Genomic DNA, 20,416 nt, shown 5'->3' with positions numbered 1-20,416 from the left:
TATCAGCATACTTACTATTCTTTTTGGGATAACCTCTGAGTTTATTAACTCTGACCAAACTTCATTTTTATAATCAAAAGTGATATCTTATTTATCAGCAAAATCTTTTGATAAATCAATAGGTTTGATATTTAAACCAGATAACTTTTTATCAAGAAGTTCTTCTAAATCATTTAAAGACTTAAATTTAAAATCCTGAATCTCAGGTGGTCTTTGAACATGAGTAAGAACAATTTGAGCTTCTGATTTGCTTCCTGAAGTAGAGGCAATATCAGTTACTTTCTTGCTAGTACTCATTTCCTTTATCAAAACTGCTAATTCATTAAGTTTTTTATCAAGAGAACTGATGTATTCACCCAAAACTTTAACATATAAACTTAAATAGTTATTTTGAGAAATCAAATTATTAATTTCTGCGATGCTGACTGCAGCAACATCTTCATCAATAAATTTTTGAAATGCAGTAAATGTAATACTTGTATTATTTGGTAAAACAAAAGGTGCTTGAGGAGGGTATACAGCTTTAGTAATATTGCCCTTCCCATCTTTATAAGATCTTTCTAAAACCTTTATATAAAGCGGTAAATAAGTAGTTATAAACCAAGGAACAAAATACATAATTTGATTATGTAGAGCACAAGTTTCATACAACTCTTGAGAAATATTATTTAAATCCTCTTTACTAAGGTTTAAAAAAATCAAGTTTTAAACCGGTTCCATTTATTACAAAAAAAATCTTTTTGAATATATTTTCTAGCTTGTAACTCTGGACTAAAATCTATTTGGTGTGGGATCATTAAGTATCATTGGGGTTGAAATCCATTTCGGATGTAGAATGAATATCCTTATCAGAAATATTATCACTATCCTGAACAATATTTGTTTGGGGGTTAATCTTAACCCTTTCAACTGGCTTATCACCCATTTTGGTAGAAATTGTATGCAAAGATGCAACACGATTTCTAGCTGGTCCATAGACTGGTTCAACAGGTGAAATATGTTGAATATCAGGCAGCAGTCTACGATTAGTAAATGAATGCCTATTATAACTAGGACTAATAGCAGGCAAAAGTCTATTATTAGAAAATGACTGCCTATTATAAGTGAAACTATTTTCATCAAATTGAATGCAAATCCTACCATCCGGATTTTGAGTAATATGATAATATTCCGTATTATTGACAGCATTAGTAATCTGACTAGGGGATATAACCGAATCCTAAGTCCAAGTAGTCAGAAAATTAATTTCTTCCCACTTAATAGGTCTCCTCGTGGTGATCATAGACTTTGCAAAATTGGTTTCCACTAATATAGTCTGATCTGATGTATCATACAGTTTACATCTAGGGTTTAACGTAGATAGTAATTTAAAATAAATTCTATATGATAAACATATAAGTTCAGATCCAAGCGCATAATTATAACCATGCGTTTTCACATTTAATGTCAAGGCATCAAGTATATTAATATCAGATAGAGATAATTGAAGATTGGGTTGAGTATTAAAATATACTGGACCGTAGGCCATAGTAGATTCAATAGAACCCATCAGAGACTGTCTAAAATTCAGATTTCTAGCATCCCTGAGATCAGCTAAAAACGTCTCTGGTAACCCTGATAACGGTACCCACAAAGCATGGTGTATGCCTAGAACTACCCGGACATAACAAGAATAGTAGCTACGTACGGACTCTCGTCACTTCGTGCGTACGTAGCCCCCACAAATAATCATACATTAATTAAGTTCGCCTATTGGGAAATTTCCCTCTTACAAGGTTAGAAAAGAGACTTACCTCGCTTTAAGGCCTACTTTTCGGTCCAAGCTTATGCCCAAACCCTCAATTTGGTACTGAACAACCCAAAACTACCCAAATAGTGTAGAAACTAATCAATATAAGCTTAAAAGTTCATATCCCTAATATTTAAGTAATTTCCCAACCCTAAATGCAAGATTCCTAAAATTCACCCCCCGAACCCACGTGCCCGGATTCTGAAAATTTTCGAAGAAAGTTGTAAACATAAATATATGATTTTCATTAAGTTCTATAGCCATTTTCGTGGTAAAACTCCATTTTTATCAAAAAAACCTAGGTTTGCCTCTAAACCTATGATTTTCACTAATTTGCATATTATAATCTACCCATAAACTATGTATTAAACTCACATTAGGTAGAAATTACTTACCTCACAAATCTAGGTCCAAATCCCCTCCTTAAGAGCTCCCAAGTCGCCCAAGAGTGTAATAAATGACCCTAAAAATGCCCAAGTCCCAATTTTAAACTCACTGCCCAGCTGCTCCGCTTTTTCATGATCGCGGAAGAGGCCTCGCGATCGCGAAGGCAAACAGCCCAGGCCCAAGGAAAATTTCCCATCGCGGATGCGACAGGAGCAATGCGAACGCGGAGATTCGCTTGGCCTACCCTACGCGAACGCAAGGGCTTCTTCGCGAACGCGAAGAATGAACAACGACCACCTAGATCAGCCTCTTCTACGCGAACGCGGGCTAGGTCACACGAACGCGAAGACTACAGGGCCCAGACCTCCGCGAACGTGGTCCTACGTATGCGAACGTGAAGGGAAAAAGCTTCCCAGCCCACAGACCCCAAATCCTTCATCGCGAACATGAGGGTCTGACCGCGTTCGCGAAGAAAGAAACCAGCAGCGGAAATCTGGTGTGTTTCAACTCAACTCAGGGCGGTCCGAAATGCACCTGAGTCCCTCGGGACACCGTCCAACTACTCCAACAAGTCTATAAATATAATACGAACTTGCTCGAACTCTCGAAATGCATAAAACAACAACAAAACCAAGAATCACACCCAAAACCAAATTGAATCAAACTTTGAACTTCAAGTTTCTAAATCGCTCCGAATGCGTCGTATCATACTTAAACTACTCGGAATGACACCAAATTTTGCGTGCAAGTCTTAAATGTCATTACAGAACTATTCCCGGTCTCTAAATTTTATTTGGACCTCGATATCACTAAAACCCGCTCTAAGCCAAATTTAAAGAACTTCAAAGTTCTTCAAGAACCAACTTTCACTATTAGGCGCCAAAATGCTCTCGTGCCATCCAAAACCCAATCCGAGTATACGCCCAAGTCCGAAATCATCATACGAACCTATTGGAACCGTCAAATCCCGATTCTGAGGTTGTTTACTCAAAATATTGACCAAAGTCAAGCTTAGCCTTTTAAGCCAACCTTAAGGAACTAAGTGTTCCGATTTCAATCCAAACTCTTCCAAATCCCGAACCAACTATCCCTGCAAGTCATAAATCAGCAAAAGCAAGTACGTGAAGTCTTATTTAGGGGAACGAGATTCTAGCAAGTAAAACGACCGGTCGGGTCGTTACACCGTACCTTTCCCTCTCAAGTTGTCCGCTTGAGAGTACCAGTTTAGTCCCCCCTTAAAAACCTTCTCTGGTGGAAACTGTGCAAGCATCATGTTGAACCTAGGATGGATGAATACCCTTGGTGTATTAAGTCCAATGGGATTTTTACAATCCCAAGTGATAGCTTCATACTTTATGTGCCTTATTTGGAAAAGCATGTGCTAATATGCTGACTATTTATTGTCTTAAACTATTCTAATTTAGGAGGAGCAGAGCTAACTCATTCAAAACATCCTTATCTCTTGTGCCATCCCCATAACGGCTTATCTGTATATCTATATCTCTTAAATATCTATACTTATTCGCTTACTATTTATTTCAAAGCATTCAGGACATATTCTTTCAAAATTACTACACGCTTAACACAATCAAGTCCTGAGCATTTCTTAGACTTCTATTCTTAGGCTCAAATAATGCAAATCTTGGGCCTGGACAATCTATCTTCCCGTCCCACAACCATAACCTCTTATTTTTCCTAAATGAAGTATTACATCCATTGTTTACATAAAAGAACTGATCTATCATTATCATCAGTCATAGTTAATGGCGTGATTTCTTTCTCAAGGGATATTTCATCTTAACTGTCCTTATGTGGGTATAACTTTTTCAAAAGGAGATTACCATTCAATTGTCACTATCCTCTATTCAACCCACTCCAGATCATGTCTTAGGGCTAGCATCCAAATAACGTCATTTTTGGATATTCGTTCCGTATCCCAACTTATGCAATACTCGAGTTATATGGAATTTTCTTAACTTGGGTTCTTCGGACATTTTTGTCCAACTGGCATAATATTCTATTTTTAAAAAGGTTAAGGCATTTCGATTTTTCATACAATCAATCTCTATTTTATTAAAGTAATTCAACTCTATCTTAGCGTCAAATGTGGCCTAATAGTTTCGTTTCCTTGCGTATCTTGCACGTTTTTACATCCAAGGCATAGCATCCAAAGTCCAAGGAGGTTAGACCCATGCGTTTGCTTTCGGCACTTTGTTTGCTTATCTCCAGAATATGTGCCCGAATCTTAGATCGTTGGGACCTTCCCGAGATTTGTAGTCTTGATTGTCAATACCACTCAAGCACTATGCTATTACTCTACCAATCTCCACCCACCCATCTGTGATACTCTTCTAAAATTGTTTTGTCTAAGTTCGATCTTATAATCACACTCTGTACTTTTGGAGCATTCACCAGGACTTCAATAGAGGACTATCCTATCATATAGATCTTGCACTCTCAAGCGATTCTATAAGTTTCAAATATGAACTATGTATTGACCAGATTTTCTGTATAAGAGGGGATACGTAGGTAGCCTATTATTGGGTTCAGTCTCATTATACCAAAAACTCAATTTCTCTCCAAAGACGAAACTGTGGCAAATATTTTGAGTTTCCTCAAAATTTGGGATTATATCATCAAAGTCTTCGAAAACGAATGATAGGTACAACCTCGTCAAGAATTTCTCAACAGACATACGCTGCAAAGCGCGAGGACCACCACCTGCATAGGGATATACACCACAAAGCACGAAGTCTTCACCTTTATAAGGATAAGAATTGATTTCTCTCATTTACATAAGGCTAACCACTGTCTACCTCTACTTGCATAAGGCTAAGCACCGCCTTCTCATCATTTGCATGAGGTTAAGCTCTACTTTCATTCTTGTATAAGGCTAAGCACTGCCTTCTTCCACTTGCATGAGGCTAAACACTGCCTTTATCCTTGCATGAGGTTAAGCTCTACCTCCATTCTTGCATAAGGCTAAGCACTGCCTATCCCTATTTGCATGAGGCTAAGCTCTGCTTCCAGTATTGCATAAGGCTAAACATTGCCTTTCTCTGCATAGGGCTAAGTACTGCCCTCATTACTTGCATAGGGCTAAGCACTGCCCCTCATCATTTGCATAAGGCTAAGCACTGCCTTCCCCCACTTGCATGAGGCTAAGCTCCGCCTCCATTATTGCACAAGGCTAAGCATTGCCTTTCTTTGCATAAGGCTAAGCATTGTCTTTCTTTGCATAGGACTAAGCATTACCCTCTCTATCTACATTAGGGTCAAGCACGACCCTTCTACTTGCATGAGTCTAAGCACTGCCTCTACATCTGCATAACGCTAAGCATTGGCCTCATAATTTGCATAGGGCTAAGCACTGCCCTCATTACATTGCATGAAGCTAAGCTCTGCCTTTCTTTACATCAGGCTAAGCACTGCCTTTCTCTACATCGGGCTAAGCACTGCCCTCATTATATTGCATGAGGCTAAGCGCTGCCTCCGTCATTGCATAAGGCTAAACACTACCTTCATTTGCACAGGGATAATCACTGCCCTCATTATTTGCATAGGGCTAAGCACTGCCCTCATCTCACACAAGGCTAAGCATTGCCTTCATTTATTCTCGCATATGGCTAAGCATTGCCTATTTCCTCTATTGAACAATCAATATCGCCGCATCTTTGCATATCATGGGCTGAAATATCGCCACATTGTCCGAAGGCATCATCTTCATAGCCCAAGGACAATATTCCATGGCCTAAGGATCTCAAAGCTGTATATCATTATTCAAAGGCGTCATAGTCCAACGGCACCATCCTCATGGCCCGAGGACACCATTTCATAGCCTGTGAATCCCTTTATTATATGTTTCATGGCCCAGGATGTCATGGTCTAAGGACATCATCCCCATCGTCTGAAGACAACTTTCATGGTCTAAAGGGAATTTGCATCAAGTTTAAATATTTTCAGTAAATTACATTCATCCTATTAATGCTTACATGTGCTTACATACTAATTATCTTTTGTAGCAATACTTGAAGTTTGCAGGTACAAGGCACAAAAAATCACAAGAAGTTTTGTTCTCAAACTGGGGCAATTTTCGCTTCCAGTATCTCTCTATTTTTTATTTCTACTCAATTCTAATATCATCGCAATTTCATACTGGAATTTTTTTTTTAGAATTAACATTTTCTTCAAGTAGTTAGCGTGCCTTTATCCTCTTTATAACATTCATTTTCACCACTTACTTATCTTTTTCTCAATCTTCTCAACCGTCTTCACTTTACTTAGAATCACATTACTTCTCAATCCTATTTTTACCATACGCTTCTATTTTTATACGATCATAATATCCAGTATGATCATAATTCAATACTGGGGCAAATTTTTAGGGATTCATGTCCTTCCTTAATCTAGAACTACACACGGCCTGATTCTCGTAAAGCCCGAGATATGTAGGCATCTCAAAAACCAGAGTTCGTCCACAATATTTTTCAAAACTCTTATTGCCTTTTCTTCTTACACAAATATTTCATCAGTCGGACAAAATTGGCTACTACGTCAATTTCTTTGCCCGACAACTCTTTTATCATTCTCGGGCAAAGAGGGCAACTGTTGACACCCTATTTTGTCCTTCTATACCCGAATTTATCCTACTAAGCTGCTATTTTATTCAAAAAGGTCATAATAATATTTATATTTTTTTCTAAATACTACTACAAGTTTATCACAATATTTTTCATCCTTATTATGACATTCACTACATATTTTGTTATTTATAAGCAATATTCGGTAATATAAACCTGATTTGTTTTAACTTGTTTATGATTTATATATAGTAGTTAATTACTACTATTATTTGGTAAATAGTCTTCTTCTTCTTCTTCTTCTTCTTCTTCTTCTTCTTCTTATTATTATTATTATTATTATTATTATTATTATTATTATTATGTCTCTTTAATTAATTTAGCAGCCCATAATCTTTGTTGGCCCAAATTTCACTCATCTAACTAATACTTACTCTGCCAACTAGGTCCAAACCCACCTTGCCAGCAAGCATCCTAATAACATTTAGCCTTTAAACCAAATTATTTAAAATTTCCTACAATTCCCAAATCATCGTCTTCCACGACAACTTCGCAGAACCCCACCTACACCTTTCGTTAATTCTTTTGATTTGTTTCTTTATGTATGTTTCTATCTTCTTACTTTCTTTCCTTAATTGTTTTCATCTTCAAATTTGTGAAAAAATTTCGATTTTTACTTCCTTTTAGAGCCGAGATTTTAGCCCCAATTTTAGCTCAAGCCGCTGTCATGATTGGCATGCTCTTCTTTCCATTTCGACATTCGCAGATTCAAGTCAATTGGATGAATGTGGACAGATTTTCGGGTAAGTGCTTCACCTATTCTTCGCTTTCTTGTATTGATTAGATTGTAATTTTGGAAACTCAATTACCAATATTCTCTTCTGATTTTTTGGTTTGTGAAGAAGGTTACTTTTCTAATTTTACTGATTATGTAACGCAACGTTTCCAATAATCATAATCTCTATCTGTCAAAATCAATCATCAAACGTTCATTTTTTACTCCAATTTCGCTTCAATCTCCAAATCCTTGCCTAACGAGAATTTTGATACACGATAGTATGATTCTTTTCTATTATAGGGACACACTCTTAAGTCTAATTATTCTCTACTATAAATACTGACTAGTTCTATGCGCTAAGGGGGATTTTTCATGAATTATTTATACATTTCTACCACAACTTATAAGTATACACTTGATTCATCTCTATACCCCCTTTTTCTACTACGGCATATGGGTTATAGTTACACTTTATTCACATCTGCTTGCAAGGCTTGCGACTGAACTTTCACATCCCTACACTACATATTCAACCGATTGATCATTGCTTTGATTTTCTCTTTCTAGTTTCTGTCCTTGCACTATTATTTCGATTCCGCTATTTTATTACTATGCTGGCTGCAAGTCAAAGCAGAGATTAGCTTTCTCTCATTACTGGTACTGCTATTGTTGCTCCTCCATCAACACGAAACTTGATTGGGGTTCATCGAGACCTTAGAAAATACAAAGTTGTCAAGAGCTTGGGGCTTTCTGCGCTTACTTCATTCCGGTGGTTATAGCTTATATTTCAAATTTAGTACCAATACATATATGGTTTTCTTTACTTTTTCGATTATTCGCACTTGGCAAACAGGTAAGTTTCTTGCCTCTCGCATATTACTTTTTCTCTATGTGCAGTTGTGTGTAGATTTGTTCTTTTTTTTTATATGTTCGAGTGCTCTTAAGCATTCTGCTGGAAGAAACGAGATGTGTCCCCTTGTCTTTCGCATTTTTTACTGTGTGTATGCCGAATGTCAGATTACTTTTCTTTTTGTGTCTTTGGTTCGGCTGTGCGGATGTGAATGCTTTAAGCATTCTGTTTGGAAGCAAAACAGGTTAGTACCTCGTCTTTCGCTTTCAGTCCCGATGTGTAATAAGAGTAGTCGGACTTATGCGACCTAATCTGAACGAATCCTCTATTGTGTAGAGATCAAGTGTATACATTTATGTTTCACATGCTTAAGAATTTTAATCACCTAATCATTTTCTAGGATTGAACTAATTAATGGCGACAAGTGTGAATTTCATACCCAACAAGCAATTCATGAGTTCTGCTAAGATGCCCCCTAAGGTGAATAATAACAGTAAGACATACTTTTTGTTAAGGCCCAAGTCTAGTAACATCCTGTATTTGTTCTTGCGATTTGAATTTAGCTCGAAATCATGGAAAGCCTTTTTTGAATGCATAACGATCATGTTTGTAGGGAAATACATCGGTAATTAAGCCCGAAGTCTGCTTCTATGGTAAATTAACCTGCAATATATGTCTTCTTTGTGTAAATGGGGCATATTTTTGATGTTTGAGTCAAGTTGGGAGTCGCATGTGATTGGGAAAGCCAAGATGATTTGTTTCGAAGTTCATGTTTGCCTATTTAGTTTCTCGAAATCTGGATTGTAAACTCTATTCAATTGGCATGTAATAACTTGATATGATAATGAATTGGGGACTATTGGGATGGAGTGACTAATTGCTCTCTGTGTTTCTTGACCTTTTTTTAAAAAAAGTTTAAATAGCATCTCTATTATAGTACCTATTATAGCTTAGCAGATACATCTAGCTATAAGATAAAGAAGCTTTTGTCTAATTCTATGCTGAACAATGGCTCTCGTTCGTGATAGTAATATAGGTTTTTGAAAAACACCAAGTTTTCTGCATTTTGCTACTCAAATCTTTTGTAAATATTTAACAAACATCTCAAGTGTTGAAGCTTCTGGGCCACTTGCATAAAATGAGTAGAACCTATTCCATATATTGTTGAACTTCATTTTTCAGAGAAAAGAAATAAATTTTTAGTACCTAACTAGAATACATCTTTGGGCTTGTCCAACTATTTCTTCTCCCTTATCATAATGCTTGGGCACGTTACCTTAGCATTTATCTCAATGATCAGTTCTTTCAATTTGAATTGCCCAGTTCATCTCCTTGAATAAGCTTTGATCTCCTTCATTTTACTACTCTTACATCTAATACCTACTACATTCGTGTTTATTATTATCATGCCTTTGAATCTTAAAATTAGAAAATTTCACTATATCTTAAGAGCTTATTTTCTTACTATACTAATTATTACTTGTTTACTTAATTAATTCGGAGGCCTACGTGAGCCCTTACTTGCCTTATGTGTTACTTGGTTAAGTCCTAATGTGCTCCCTTTTATGTGACGCTAATAAGAATAGAAATAGAAACCTGAGCTTTTCTTTAAGTCTAAAATTTCCCTTTAGATAGTGTCCAACGCCTCCTGGACTATAGGAAGGGACGGGTAGTTTTGAATTAAGACGTGATTTAGAATTAATTAGTGCGCTCTTAGGTTAACAATTTAAAGATAGTAATGAGAGTAGCGGACATGATACATAAATTGCCCAAATAGTCACTGCACTTTTGGCTATAAAAGTCTTAGCAGACTTGCTCGAGAGTTGATATGTTAGGCTTAAAAACTTAGGTCCCCCTTTAACATAATCAATTAGTCTTTCATAAAAATATTTATTACAACTCTTACATGTTTTTATTCTTTTCATGATCAGATTTAATTAATTTATGTGCTTTCCGTTGATGTGCATATTTGACCACCTACGATTAATTAACAATTTAGCAACCTAGTTTAACTTAATAAATCCTACATAGTGTATAATTCGGTCGGGACCCACAGTTGTGGACCTCTAAGAGTGCCTAACATCTTCTCTTTGAGGTAATTTGAGCCCTTACCCGATCTTTGGTGACACAGACTAGTTCAAACAGAGTTATTTACAAGTAGGTGCCCTAACGCACCTTAAAAACCGTTAAGTGGCGACTCTTCTCTTTTAATACCCATTTAAAAGAGTTGTCACCATGTCGAAGCCCGCTTTCGCGAGAAAATAGGGCGCGACAGGAGTATTTGCATCCACATCTCTCACAAAAGCCAAATATGACAAATACCCCTTCCTAACCATACGCTGGGTTTTCAAATAAGAAATTACCCTGCTGTGAACCTGATCTAGAGAACCTCTCCATTCGACCTTCGACAACCCTGGCATCACCAACGTCACGTTTTTTGCGTGACAGTCCAGAATAGCATGACATGGAGACAACCAATCTATACCCAGGATTACATCGAAATCAACTATAGTAAGCAGTAAGAGATGAACTCTAGTCTCTAGTCTCCCAATAGTTACCACACAAAACCGATACACATGGTCCACGATAATAGTATCGCCCACCGGCATAAATACACAAACAGGTGAAACTAAGGACTCACGGGGCATATCCAGATAATGAGTAAAGTACGATGATACATACGAATAAGTGGAACCAGGGTCAAATAATATAGAAGCATCCCTGTGGCATACTGAGACAATACCTGTGATCACTGCATCTGAAGCAACAACATCTGGCCTGGCAAGAAAAGTATAGAATCGGGCCTGACCGTTACCTGATCGGCCTTCTAGATGACCGAGCCCTACCCCGAGCTGGCTGGGCAGATAGCAACTGGTACAAAAGTAGTAGTTTGACTCCTCTACTGAACTGGACCTCGAGTAAGGCGGGGAAAAAATTTTCTCACATGACCCAACTCTCCATACTCATAACACTTCCTCTCGAAGAATGGTGGCGAGTTCTGAGGCGGACCTCCAGAACCGGAATAATTACTAGAAAAACCTTGTATAGATGATCCCTGAACTGAAGGAGCATGGGGCGTACTCTGGGCTGGAAGGGCATCGAAAGATGACTGACCCTGATGAGAACTGTATAAACCATGGCTGGATGATGCACCACAGTGAACTAGACGACCCCTTTGAGCGTGTATGTAAGAAAGACCCCTACCGCGGTAAAACTGACCCCCTGAAGGGACACCGCTGAAACCACCTGGTCCACGAGACCTCTTGGCCTTCCTCTATCCACGTTCCTAGCTACTGACCATTTCTATCTGCCGAGCAATGTCAACTACCTCATCAAAAGTAGCACCAGATACCCTATCCCTAGTCATAAGTAATTGTAGCTGATATATGAGGCCATCAATGAACCTTCTAATCCTCTCCCTATCAGTGGGAACCAACAAAACTGCGTGACGAGCCAACTCAGAAAATCTCATCTTGTACTGCGTCACAGACATGTCATCTTGACGTAATTGCTCAAACTGCCTGCGCAACTCCTCTCTACAAGACTACGGCACAAACTTCTCCAAAAAGAGAACAGAGAACTCTTGCCATGTAAGTGGTACTGCACCGACTGGCCTGCGTCTCTCATAATCCTCCCACCAACTAAAGGCAGCTCCAGAAAATTGAAAAGTAGCGAACGAGACCCTACTGGTCTCCAAAATACCCGATGTCTGAAGCATCCGCTAGCATTTATCTAGAAAACCCTGAGCATCCTCTGACTCAGCACCGCTAAATGATGGAGGCCGAAGCTTCCCAAATCTCTCAAGTCTCCTCTGCTCATCATCTACCATAACGGGGACTACTGGGGCCTGAGCAACTGCAGCTGGCTGAACTGGTAGTGCCCCCGGTATCTGAAGTCCCTGCACTACCTGATCTGGAGTACGAGCAATAGGGGTATGAGTACCTCCCCCGGCCTGAGAAGTGGAAGGTGCGGCCTGAGCCGAAACCACCTGAGCAAGGCCAGTGCAAACTGTCAATATCTAGGCCAGAGCCTCCTGAAAGCCTGGAATTACAATGGGCACAACTGGTACCTGAGATGGTCCTGTCGGCTCATCTATATATAGAATCTGCTCCTGAGCTGGAGAAACCGATGGTGCTACAGGTGCTGCTCCAACTGCTGTACGAGCTACACCTCGAACTCTACCTCGGCCCCAGACTCTACCAAGGCCCCGGACTCTCACGGCCATAACTGATGGTACTGGTAGCTGACTATCCGATCCGTTAGTACGTGTCCTCACCATCTGTGAGAGAATATAATAACAGAAATTTAGTTTCCAGAATCAACAAATTCGCACGACAGAATACAAGAAAGTGAAATTTTTCCAAGGGTTTGACAGCCTCTCGAAGATAAGTACAGACGTCTGCGTACCGATCCTCAAGACTCCACTCAACCTGCTCAAGAATCGTGAGACCTATATAACCTAGGCTCTAATACTAACTTGTCACGACCCAAAATCTCACCTGTCGTGATGGTGCCTATCTCAATACTAGGCAAGCCGACAATCTCAATAAACCACCATATCTTTTGAGTTTGAAAATATAATAATTAAATTCAGTGGAAGAAATCTCACAAATACAAATATAAACATTCCCAAAACCCGGTATCACTGAGTACATGAGCATCTAAATGAATAAAAAGTCTGACTGATAAAAAAAATCGTTGTTTGAAATATAGAACAGTAAAATAACTAAACAGGAAGGGAATCAAGTCCGCGGACATCAAGCAGCTACCTTGATAGTCTCCAACAAAAGTAATTCTGAAATCTAGCAGCCGTCGTATCCGGAAGCATCTGGATCTGCACACGAGGTGCAGATTCTAGTATGAGTACAACCAACTCAATAAGTAATAAAACTAACCTCTCGGTTGAAAGTAGTGACGAGCTCTGTGAGTACAGTCCAGTATAAATAGTGGTACCAAAATGTAGGCATGTTTTCAAGTTCAACAGTTAAACTCATTACAAGTGAAATGGATCAATACTATATGATATGAGGAATATGACATCTCAGTAGAAAGGCCTCATGTAAATACTAGTCACAAATTATTCGGTCACTCAATACTGTTTATGGCCAATCCAGCCCAGGTATATTCCGTCCCGTATATATATACACATCAATTGACAACCAGTTACTCAGTACCGTATAAGGCCAATCCAGCCCTGGGTAATTTATCCCCAATGTAAATGATACGGACAAGATCCATGTCCAGGAAAAATTCATCATTACATATAAATAAGTAAGGTAAGTCCATGCCCTGGGAAGTCCATCCCGAATATATATAATCATCTACGCTTACTGGGGTGTGCACAGACTCCGGAGGGGCTCCTTCAGCCCAAGCACTATATAAAGCCGATATGGCCTACTACGGCGTGCAGTCCGATCCCATAATAATAATAAAGCCTATAAGGCTTGCTGCAATCGGGCATCTCCTATCCATATAATAATAATATATATAAAGCCAATATGGCCTACTGCGGCGCGCAACTCGATCCCATAAATATCCTCACAATGGATGAATATGACTGAGTGTGAAATGTACATTTTTAAAACAATTAATTCAACATCAACACAACCCCATAGATTTTAAAATATTGGCACGTAGCCTAAACATGATCTTTAATAAGAGCCTCAGCTCAATTTCTCTAACACGTGGGAAATGTTCAGATAATAACATGATTCTTTAATTTTTACAACTTCACAGAATTTATTTAAGTCACAATTTTAATGGTGCACATCCATACGCTCGTCAACTATCGTGTGTGGCACCTCCAAACAATTATTATAACAACAATTTGGGGATTCATACTTTCAGAACCAAGTTTTGAAGTATTACTTACCTCAAAGCCGCGTAATTTCTTACTCCGCTATGTCCTTGCCTCGTGAATTGGTCCCTAAATGTCCCGAATCTAGCTATAAGCAGTGCAGTATAATCAATATAGGCTAAAGGAATCAATTCCACAAGAAAATACGAAATTATAGCCAAAATCCGAAATCGTCTCAAACACCCCCCGGGTCCCATGTCTCGAAATCCGACAAAAGTCACAAAACCCGAAAGCCCATTCACTCACGAGTCTAACCATACTAATTTTACTCAAATCCGATAACAAAATCCCATTCAAAACCTCAAATTTCTAGTCCAAGAACTCTTCCTCATTTTTCCCAAATTTCCATCTCAAAACACTAATTAAATGATGAAAACAATGATATATTCGTGTATATTGACCAAATCCGAGTTAAAATCACTTACCCCGATGTTTTTCCTTGAGAATCTCTCAAAAATCGCCTCTCCCCATGCTCCAATTTATCAAAAATGAAAAAGGGACGAAACCCCATTTTATAACTTAAATTTCTGTCCAGGCGCTGGCCTCGATTTTCATGACCTCGATTTTTCTGGCCTCGATTTTCATGACCTCGATTTTCCTGGTTTCGATTTTCTTGATCTCGATTTTCATGACCTCGATTTTCATGACCTCGATTTTCTGACTTCGATTTTCATGACCTCGATTTTCATGACCTCGATTTTTCCAGCAGAAGTTTCTAGCAGAAAAATTCCAGTAGCTGTTTTAGTCTAAATTTTGATCCGTTAACCATCCGAAACTCACCCGACGCCCTCGGGACCTCAACCAAATACACCTACAAGTACTAAAACTTCATACGAACTTAGTTGAAACCTCAAATCCCATAAAATAACGCTAAAATCACGAATCATACCCCAATTCAAGCTTGAGAAACTTAAGAATTTTCAACTTCTACATTCGATGCTGAAACCTATCAAATCAATTCCGATTGACCTCAAATTTTGCATACAAGTCATAAATGACATAACAGATCTATTAAAATTGTCAGAACTGGATTCTGACCACGATATCAAAAAGTCAATTCCCCAGACAAACTTCCCAAAAATTCAACTTTTGCAATTTCAAGCCAAATTCTATTACGGACTTTATAAAAGAATTTCGGACACGCTCCTAAGTCCAAAATCATCATACGAAGCTATTAGAATCATCAAAACTCTATTCCGGGTTCGTTTACACATAATTTGACATACAATCACTATTTTAACTTAATTTTAAACCTTGGAACTAAGTGTTACAATTCATTCCTAAAACCTCACCGGACCCAAACTAATCACCCCGGCAAGTCACATAACAACTGTGAAGTATAAATTGAGCAATAAAATGGGGGAATAGGGCTACAACTCTCAAAACGACTGGTCGGGTCGTTACAGCAGTCAAAAGACACTTTCCATCCATTAATTTCAAGCTTTCCAACAAACTTCAATTGATTCTTCCTCAAACCCGACCTTCACAATAATTTGAATGCAAAGATTATTAACCTCCATGGGTATGACTATTCTAGTTCCGCATGAATTTTGCTCGAGCTTAATTCCAAAGTGTTTCGATTCTTTATTCATCCTCAAAAGTATCTTGTTCTCAGTTATCCAGTTCAAAATTAAATCAGTTACTGACCAAAACTCCACATGCATGTCATGTCACTAGAACTAGCAGGAAAAGAACTAAGCACAGAATGAAACAAAAAGGACAAACTATATTTCATTGAATAACAGATAGAATGAGAACTGAAATCTGGGTTACAACCCTGTATAACCCATATAACAGAAAAGACGACAAAATAAGCTACCAAGACTCCTCCCTGGCTAAAGAGGAGTGACTTTTCAGTTACCAAGCGACATCTTAGCCACGGACTAGCACATAAACATTACTACGACATTCAACCATTTTTATTTCTATGGATTGAGCACTTAAATTTTGACTTTTGATCAAACCGCCCCCATATTGACTATCAGATTTTAGGACTTACAACATGGGAACTTTCACAGTAACTAATTTGCCAAAGGGCTTGGACTGTAATGACCCGGTTGGTCGTTTTGAGAATTTAAGTCCCGTTCGATGGCATAAGGCCCTGAGCAGCTTCATATTATGTGTATTAACTTGCGTGCATGGTTAAATTCAGTTACCGGATGTTTCAGAATGATTTGGGACACTTAGTCCCTAAAACGGAAGTTTAAGTCTTAGGATTTCGACCGTAGTCGCAATTATGTGAAGACGACTTCGGAATGGAGTTTCGTCGGTTTCATTAGCTCCGTTGGATGATTTTGGACTTAGGAGCATGTCCGGACTGTAAATCCGAGGTCTGTAGCTGATTTAGGCTTGAAATGGCAAAAGTCAATTTTTTGGAGTTTTGGACCGGTAGTGGAATTTTTGATATCGGAGTGGGAATCCGATTCCGGAAGTTGGAGTAGGTTCGAAATGTTGAATATGACTTGTGTGTAAAATTTGAGTTCATTCAAACGTGGTTTGATAGGTTTCGGCATCGGTTGTAGGAATTTAAAGTTTCAAGTTCTTTAAGTTTGAATTGGAGGATGATTCATGATTTTAGTGTTAGTTGATATAATTTGAGGGCTCGACTAAGTTCGTATGGTGTTTAAGGATTGGTTGGTATGATTGGTTCAGGTCCCGGGGGCCTCGGGGTGAGTTTTGGGTGCTTAACGGATTAAAAGTTTGATTTGTGTAGCTGCTGAAGTTTTCAGGCATCTGGTATTTTCGCGCCTGCGGTGAAGAGACCGCAGATGCGGGAGCGTACGTGCGGAGAGGCACGCGCAGAAGCGGAAAAGTAGAGGAGTGCCAGGGGTCGCAGGTGCGAGGAAAATTCTGCATCTACGATGCCCGCATGTGCGAAGATGGAGGCGCAAGTGCAAGAAGAGCTGGACTTGGCAGTCTCCGCAGGTGCGGAGAATTTGTGCGCATCAGCAGACTCGCACGTGCAGAGATGGAAGCGCAGATGCGAGAATTGCGAGTTGGCCTGGGGTCGCAGGTACGAGGAAGTTCCGCATCTGCGATACTCGCGGATACGCAGAAGGCTCGCAGGTGCGGAGGCTGTGGAAGTTAGTGACTTCCGCAGGTGCGACTGGTTAAACCGCAGGTGCGGTAGGCGCAGGTGCGAGAAATGATCGTAGGTGCGAGGATCGCTAGGCAGAAAGGGGTTGGAATCGAGGGTTAGTTCATTTTTCACTCTATTTTTTAATTTTAAGCTCGGGAGAAGGCGATTCTTTGAGGGATTTTCAGAGGAATCTTGTGGGTAACGATTTCTTACTCGAATTTGGATTTATTGCATTAATCTATAGTTGTTTCTCCATTTAAATTCGGATTTTTGGGGTTGAAATGGGGAAAAATTGGAAGAACTTCTTCAATAAAGATTTTGAGTTTTGAAGGGAGATTTATAGTCGGATTTGAGTAATTCTTATATGGTTGGACTCGTGAGTGAATGAGTGTTCGTATTTTGTGATTTTTACCCGATTTCAAGATGTGGGCCTGAGTCGACTTTTTAGGGCGAATTTCGGAATTTTTGTTAAAATATTAATTTCATTGATTAGATGAGTCCATTATTGTTGTATTCATGTTATGCAATTGTGTTTGGCTAGATTTGGGCCATTCGGAAGGCATTGTGACCGATTGTTTTGAGCTTGGTTCGAGGCAAGTATCTTGCCTAATCTTGTGTGGGGGATTTTCTCTTAGGATTTGAGTCTTCTATATTGATTGTAGTCCATGTACGCGAGGTGACGAGTACGTGCTCGGACTTATTTGTGGAAAGTTGGCCTTTTAGGACTCTTAGGTCCTTACATTTACCGAGTATGAAGTTGTTCTTGATGTGATTAAGTCCCCCACCGAGTATGAAGGCATTGTGACCGATTGTTTTGAGCTTGGTTCGAGGCAAGTATCTTGCCTAACCTTGTGTGGGGGATTTTCTCTTAGGATTTGAGTCTTCTATATTAATTGTAGTCCATGTACGCGAGGTGACGAGTACGTGCTTGGACTTATTTGTGGAAAGTTGGCCTTTTAGGATTCTTAGGTCCTTACATTCACCAAGTATGAAGTTGTTCTTGATGTGATTAAGTCCCTATTTACTAGTTTCACCTCTACATGCTTTAATTAGAATTAATTGCTTCAGGATTCACTCTTATTGCCTATTTGACTCTTATTTGACTTAACTGAAGATTTACCTTCTCTGTTGTCATGCTATCTTTTCATAACTGCTTATCTTTATTTGGAATTAATATATCGTCCTATAATTGTTCTGTCTTAATTGAGGTTATGATTATTTTTCCGCTGCTTATCCTTATTGTTGAATATCCTTCGTAATTTTCTCAACCTTAAAAGAAGTTTAGATATCCTATATCTTAGTCGACTTGTTTTATTTGGAATTATTTGACTCGTGCTAGCTTCCCTGTTGTTGAGATGTGTATTGTGGGATTGTTGCTACACATTAGTTTTTCCTTGTTGAGTTGTTCTCTTTACACCTAGCATTCCAGACTGTGGTTATTCCTTGTGAATTGGTTCTACATTTTCTTATGATTTAAAAGTTCTTGAGTTGATTTATTTTTCGTACTTTTTATTATTGCCATTGTTGTATTTGTTGTGGTGATGCACGAGGTTTCTGTCGTACGGTTGTTATCATTGTGATGCACGAGGTTTCTGTCGTGCGGTTGTTATGGGGTTGCACGAGGTTTCTGCAGTGTTATTGTTACTATTGATATTTGCACATGCGACGTGATATATATATATATATATATATATATATATATATATATATATATATATATATATGTGTGTGTGTGTGTGTGCGTGTGTGTGTGTGTGTGTGTAGGGATATATATATGTGTGGGTTGCGCATGTGACGAGACAAGGTGGGAACATTGTTTTGCACTGGCGAGACAAGGCGGGCACTTACTTTATTATTGCACACGTCGCGAGACAAGGTGGGTTGTGTCAGGGATTGATTTGTGATGATTTGTGACCTGGGGGCATTCTTGTTGTTGATATTTGTGAAGTGATATACATACCTGTGTGAGCTTTATCTTGTGAAAGCTGTGAGAAAATATCTTACGTGTTGTCCGTTCTTTTTCCTTATGCTTATTTGCTGATATAGACTATGGTAGGACACGTGCACAAATATACACATAGTTAAGAACTCTTATCGGATAAGAGGTGTTCTTGATATTGTTGAGCATAGATGCTCACCCTTGTTTACTTCCCTTCTATGTGAGAATGGCTCTATTGGCACGTGAGTTGTCAGTGCGGTTATGAGGGCACATGATGCCAAGTGTTAGGGTTCAAGTATTGAGACCCGTGAGTTGTGAATTGTCCGAGGTTCGGTTCCTCGTGAAGTTGTTGGCTAAAACCTGATGTAAAAGCGGTTGTAGTTGCTGCGTTATTACTTGTCCTTGTTGTATTTGTTATTTCGGATTTAGGTTGGGTTCCATTCATTTTTCTGTGTCATTTTTATGATATTTCACTGACACTGGTTGTTTCCTTCCTTATTGCCATTACTGTACTGTGAACCATATTGCATAGTCTTTATGTAGACATCATACTTCAGTTGTTTATATACTTGTATCGGTTTAGTTTATTAGACTAGTGAGTGTCTTGATTGTTCCTCGTCACTACCCCACCGAGGTTAGTCTTGATACTTACTGGTCACCGCTTTGGTGTGCTCATGCTACTCTTCTGCATATTTTATTTTGTGTAGATCCAGAAAATCGTTCGTTAGCTAGCTGTGTGGACTGTTGCTGCGGAGACTCAAGGTAAAGCTGTCGTTGCGTTTGCAGGCTTCGGAGTCACCTTCAACTTTTCGTTTTGCACTGTTTATTCTTATTTCTGGACAGTTGTATTTATAAGTTTTCTAACAAACACTCTGTAGAGCTTATGACTTATACTACCGGTTTTGAAAATTGCAAGAGATTCTATTTAAATAATATTGTTGTTTTAATTATTGTTAGGCTTACCTAGTCCTTAAGACTAGGTGCCATCACAATACCCAAACGGAGGGGAAATTGGGTCGTGACATGGACGAATTCTCATGTCTCCCTATCATCACAGATCATCCAAGCAGAGCGTGTCTTGTTGCACAAAACTGGTAGAAGTCAGCCAACATTTGCCTTCATTTTTATCACCAACTTGTCTACTTGCTTTTTCATGA

At 38.9% G+C, this 20,416-nt stretch overlaps 1 long non-coding RNA gene across 2 annotated transcripts; it reads left to right on the top strand.

Moving 5' to 3' along the window:
- The first annotated feature begins 7,235 nt into the window (after positions 1 to 7,235).
- LOC104104552 (uncharacterized) lies at positions 7,236 to 20,209 on the top strand. 2 transcript variants are annotated; one of them, XR_011415082.1, is made up of 2 exons: positions 7,236 to 7,559; positions 19,967 to 20,209. It is a non-coding gene; the product is annotated as an uncharacterized lncRNA (long non-coding RNA). The 2 variants fall into 2 exon arrangements; XR_688155.4 differs by lacking the exon at positions 19,967 to 20,209 and adding an exon at positions 8,785 to 9,281.
- The last annotated feature ends 207 nt before the right edge of the window (positions 20,210 to 20,416 follow it).

The sequence above is a fragment of the Nicotiana tomentosiformis genome, chromosome 3 (assembly GCF_000390325.3).
Source record: "Nicotiana tomentosiformis chromosome 3, ASM39032v3, whole genome shotgun sequence".
Classification (NCBI taxonomy): domain Eukaryota; kingdom Viridiplantae; phylum Streptophyta; class Magnoliopsida; order Solanales; family Solanaceae; genus Nicotiana; species Nicotiana tomentosiformis.
Note: the sequence above shows the minus strand (reverse complement) of the source record. Positions and strands in the feature narration are given on the sequence as shown.